Source organism: Pteronotus mesoamericanus, unplaced genomic scaffold (genome assembly GCF_021234165.1).
Source record: "Pteronotus mesoamericanus isolate MK-2021 breed Mesoamerican mustached bat unplaced genomic scaffold, CSHL_Meso_final scaffold_651, whole genome shotgun sequence".
Taxonomy (NCBI): domain Eukaryota; kingdom Metazoa; phylum Chordata; class Mammalia; order Chiroptera; family Mormoopidae; genus Pteronotus; species Pteronotus mesoamericanus.
In genome coordinates this window covers 19,418,244-19,423,470 of record NW_026555325.1, presented here as the reverse complement: position 1 = coordinate 19,423,470, position 5,227 = coordinate 19,418,244, and the positions used below count along the sequence as shown (strand labels likewise).

General features: G+C 39.3%; 2 non-coding genes and 1 pseudogene across 2 annotated transcripts; 1 reads left to right on the top strand and 2 right to left on the bottom strand.

Moving 5' to 3' along the window:
- Positions 1 to 234: 234 nt before the first annotated feature.
- On the top strand, positions 235 to 305 carry TRNAG-GCC (transfer RNA glycine (anticodon GCC)). Its single transcript has one exon. It is a non-coding gene; the product is annotated as a tRNA-Gly (tRNA).
- Positions 306 to 566: 261 nt separating this feature from the next.
- On the bottom strand, positions 567 to 638 carry TRNAA-CGC (transfer RNA alanine (anticodon CGC)). The gene has a single exon. It is a non-coding gene; the product is annotated as a tRNA-Ala (tRNA).
- Positions 639 to 2,473: 1,835 nt separating this feature from the next.
- On the bottom strand, positions 2,474 to 3,637 carry LOC129061638 (dnaJ homolog subfamily A member 1-like; annotated as a pseudogene).
- Positions 3,638 to 5,227: the final 1,590 nt, after the last annotated feature.

The window sequence follows — 5,227 nt, the reverse complement described above, 5'->3', positions numbered from 1 at the left end:
TTTCCTTTGTCTCCTTCACCAAGGACACCTTCAGAATCTCCTTATAAAGTTCAACGTAAAATTAATATGAGATTTCTGTAAATGTTAATGTTTTCTCAATATTTTTGATAATGATGTAATCAAGAATTACACTGCTTTCTTTAAAATTGAATATAGAAATACTATACAATTACAGAAAAGAATTACATGAAAATGCCTCTATTTATAATATGTAGAAAGTAATCACACACGGGAGCATTGGTGGTTCAGTGGTAGAATTCTCGCCTGCCACGCGGGAGGCCCGGGTTCGATTCCCGGCCAATGCAATTTGTCTCCTTTTGCATCCCTGTAAAACAGGGTCAATAACGACATGGAAATTTTTGCTTTATGCATAGATATGACTCAAGACAAATTTCCTATTTCTCTTTTCATACAACCAAAACATTTAACATCACTTCTCTTTTTCTGCCTCCCGTTTATATTGTTTTTGGAAGCCCTAGAGTATGTGAACAAAAATTATATATGGTAATAGACTGTATTGTGTTGTGCGTTACGAATTGGGGGGGAAAAAACAAGCAACGGCTGTTTGGAGATGCCGGGGATTGAACCCGGGACCTCACACATGCGAAGCGCGCGCTCTACCACTGAGCTACATCCCCCAGCCACGAGCCCCTCTCTTGGTATAGACTTTCATTCAGTTTATGTAGTACTAGTCAACTTTCTACATTAATCTCAAGAATTTTATTTTGGTGAGTGCTTCTGTTGCACATCTTTACCCTTCTTACTCCCTTCTTTAGCTGCTTTTAGTGGTGCATCTGGACCCAGCGCAGCCAGCAGTCTGCGACGCAGCGAGGACCAACCAGTCTCTAAGCACTCCTGCCCGGCGTTTGGAGTTCGGGTAAGGAGAGATCGGTCACCTAACCCCGCCACGAGGGCGGGACCTCGGTGAGCAGAGTGCCCGCCATAGCCAGTCTCCTCGGGGAGGTTTACCGCGCAGGCGCGGTCGAGCTTGTAGCTCTGGCTAAGTTCTTAACTCGGGCTTTCGAACTCCGACTCCTGCTCGCGGGGATTTAGCTCGCTGGACGCGCCGCAAACGTCGCCTTGGTGCTCCTGGAGACCTGCTCCTGAAACAGAGAGGTGGAGACTTTCTGTTCGCACCTGTACAACCTCCATCCCCAAAATAAACCCTCATCCCCGGAAAAGGACGTGTTCACACCAAGTCCCCACAAATTGGGGTATGCAGAGGTTATAGCCAACTTTCGGAGACGCAAATAATTTCGCAACATGCTCTTCTTATTCATGGGGCCTACACTGAAAAAAAAAATGACACAGCCCCTCTCTTTGTAGTTTAATTATATAAAAATAACGATAAAGTCAAGGCGGGGGACCTGATCAAGATGTATTTTTCTGTTTGATGTTTACATCTTGGGCCCACCTGACCGATTGATAAGATAGTAACGTAGGACACTGAAAATCTTTAATGTCCTCTGAACCTTCCCTAACCACTAATCTCACTCCCAGCTCCAAATGAAGAAATGTACTGCATCTTCTCGGAAATTTCTTCTCCCTATTTTGCCTGCTAGGTAAATGCTTGAGCTAACTTCCATTATAGTTAGATGAAGTGTGTATGACCCTTCCCCATGTAGTTGAAACTGATACCGCCCCACGCAGGAAAAGGCTAGGTGATAGAAGCTTCAGACATCCTAATGGAAGGAACAGGGGAGAGATTTGGTGTCAGGGGAGGTCACGCAACAGTTAAGGCTGTCTTCAACAGGTAGCACAATGAAGGCCCCCAATTTACACTCCCTTAGGGGCAGGAGAGCACCTGCATAAATGAAATGGTCAGCAGGCCCAAAGCCAGAGCAGAAAGCCCAAGTTTCAAAAACTGGGTAAACCACAGCTTCATAATTAACTCTTAGATTAAAAATAAATGTTACTGTGTTTACTTATAGCAATTTAAACAAATAATGAATTCGATTCAGATTTTGTTTTTAACTAGAATAATCCACATGCTAATAATACAATAATACAGAAGGTTAAAAAAAAAAAGCCTCATCACTGGACAGTTATTAAGGAGCTCTGCTCCAAGACAGCTGTGGAGCCACGATTTCAGCCCTAAACTGGATTTTATGAGAAAGAAATCAACTTTCTTCATGTTTAAGCCACTTTATTTAGGATCTCTCTTTCCCACAATAGAACCTAATTTCTAATTAATAAAAATAATTATTCTTTCTAGAACATAGGAAAACATACAGACATATATTGCCCATGTGGCCCAAACAGACATACTTTGATGAGAAAAAGTATTGTCAGGGTTGTTTTTTTTTGAACTTTTATATTTTGAGTTTATTCTTCACTTAACATTTAAAACACTACTATAGTTGAATATTAAAACAAAAACAATAGCAAGTAATGAGCATATTATGATTATAGTATTTCACTCCTTCACTACTGTATATAAAATGCCAGCAGTGAGTGTTATTCACTGGGTCCATTAAGAAGTCTGACACTGAACACCATCCCTAGGATGATGTTCATCATCCTCATATGCTTCTCCATTGTAATGGCGCCATCTTTCTTGATTTGGATTAATGCTCACCAGTTCTACGTGGTCTATTTCATCAGTCTCTTCTACTTCCTTCTTTCCAGGTAGAACAGAGTTTATCAGAAGAGAGAAAGCCATTCTCAGGAAAGTTTACCTTAATGATCAGGCAACCCTTTTCATATGGCCTATGATAAATCGTCATGCCTTCATTTAGCACACATTCGATATCTCCATACTTGACAATCTGACCTGAATGAGAGGTGATGACTATGCTTTGTTTGTCAAGGACAGCTATTGACTTTTGAAAGCCACACAATGCTTCAACCAGCTGCATGCCCGTATGCATGAAAAGGCCTTTTTGTTTAGTAAAAACAATATGGTCCTTCTGATCTAAAACAATAATATCTCCTGGCTCTAGTCCTTGTTCTTGGTCTCCTTCACCATGGAATGTTATCTTCTGACCACTTTTCATGCCTTTGTCAATATGCACTTCTAGAACTTTCTTCTCTTGAACTATCTTCCACTGTAGCTTTTGCGTCTATCTTTAGGGTTGATCCATTCACTAAAGGCCCTGGCACTCCATGCACACAGACTGAATTTGCTAAATCATTCTAGGTCCTATCTGATGAACTATTATTTGCATCCCAGTACCTTGGCAATTGGGACAGCAATCTACTTACTGCTCCTTTCTACTACTTCGGCACTCACATTTGTCACAAATCGCTTTCTTTCGCAGAGCTAGTTTTCTTGTTACACTGTTATATAATGTTCTAAAGTTACTGAGAGCTGATGCACAACATTTTTACCTCTTCTTTCCCTCTGCATACTTCTGCCTCCTCCAAAAAACATATCAAAGATGTCCATGGGCGAACTAAAACCACCACTTGCTCCACCTTCATTAATTGCCTGTTCTCCTCCTTTACCATATAATTCCCTTTTCCTTGCATCAGACAGCATTTTGTAAGCTTAAGAAATCTGTTTAAACTTCTCTCCTTCATTTGGATTCTTATCAGAGTGCTACTTCAAGGCCCACATCCTTTAAGCCTTGTTCAATTCTTCCTGAGTGGCATGGGGTTTGACCCCCCACAATGTGATAGTGGTACCTTTCACCATTTTTGACATCTGGTGAGCAGACTGAGGCAGGCGTGAAGGGGCAAGAAACAGAATGCTGCTACGCACAGCTCCAAAAGCTGCCGCTCATCCTCTTCTCTCTGTGTTCTGGAAAGTTCCTGGTATTGTGCTTGAAGTTCTAATACTAGGCTAAGGCTCTCTCAGCACTGCCAGTGAGGTTGGGCTCATACAGGCCAGGTGGCAGCCAGTGATTGTCCTCTTCCCTAATTCTAGGTAAAGAAAGGATATAGAAGTTTCTTCCTTATTTATCACCAAAAGAGAAAGGGAGATAAAGGCAATTGCACCCGAAAGAGATACTCTTTCTCGATAATTCCTCTGTATTTTAACTATTCTTAACTGATCGGAGGCAAATTAAGAGGAAAAAGGCAGCATAGGTTTTCCTTGGATTCAGAGGTTTAGCTTCCAAAGATTGTACTTCATGCTGCTCCCTTCCTGTCTAAGCTTTTGTTATTATGTTACAAACTCCTTAAAAAGTTTGAGATAGATATAAATGTTACCTGGTATCCCCAATGATCATATTTCTTGTCCCTCTTGACTAACAAAAATGAAACCAACTATGATATTATCCTTGCTTAGTCAGGAAACTAAAGAGTTTCCCACTGATGTACGAAAAGGCAAAAAGGTCGAGAACATTTAGATAAATGTTGTGTGGGACCCCAGAAAAAAATTCCATAGGTATGCAAATATATATGATGAAAATGCATAATACATATATGCTTTAAGAACTCTATACTTTATTTTTCTAAAAAATTAAAATATTAATTCATATCTAATTAATATCTAATTAATTAGTTTACTTAATTAGATTAAGTAAATATCTAATAGACATTAGTTCTTTTAACAGTTCACATGCAACGTAGTAAATGATTCTGCTTTGTAATTTCACAGTAAAATAATGTTTTATCCTTTTTTTCCCACAATTGGAAATAGAAATTAGAAGAGAAGGAGGTATGTAAGATGATTTCCTGTATTCTGGCTTGAATAATTACATTCATGGTGGTGTCATTCAATGAAACATAAAACATTGAAGAGTAAGTATTATAGGTGGTCATTAATTCTATCTTTATTTTGGTCAATTTGAGGCACATTTATCTCTACAAAAGGAGATTTTAAGTTGATACTTAGATGATAGATTTATAGGCAAGAAGACAGGTTTGGCATTGAACTATATATTTGAGAAATATTGGTATAGAAAAAATAAAGCCATGGGCTGGATGAGACTGTTTAGGGAGAGAGCAGAGAATGAGGCAAGAAAGAACTGAAGGTCTAGCTTTGAGGCATTCTAACATTTAAAGGCTGAGAAAGGAGAATGGAAAGGGAGACAGGAAGAAAACCAGAAGAATGAGGTTTCAGGGATGCCAATGGGAAAAGAATGTTTCAAAGGGGAGGTGAGTTTTAAAATACTGGACCTGAGAAATCAGGTCAGATATCCAAGATTTAAAATGTCCATTAGATTTAGTGACATGGAGGCATTGTTAACTTTAATAATAGTTATTTCACTACAAAATCAAATGTTAATTCTTCTAATACATGCTATACAATTTTCAGTTATTCTCTGTGGGAAGTTTTTCT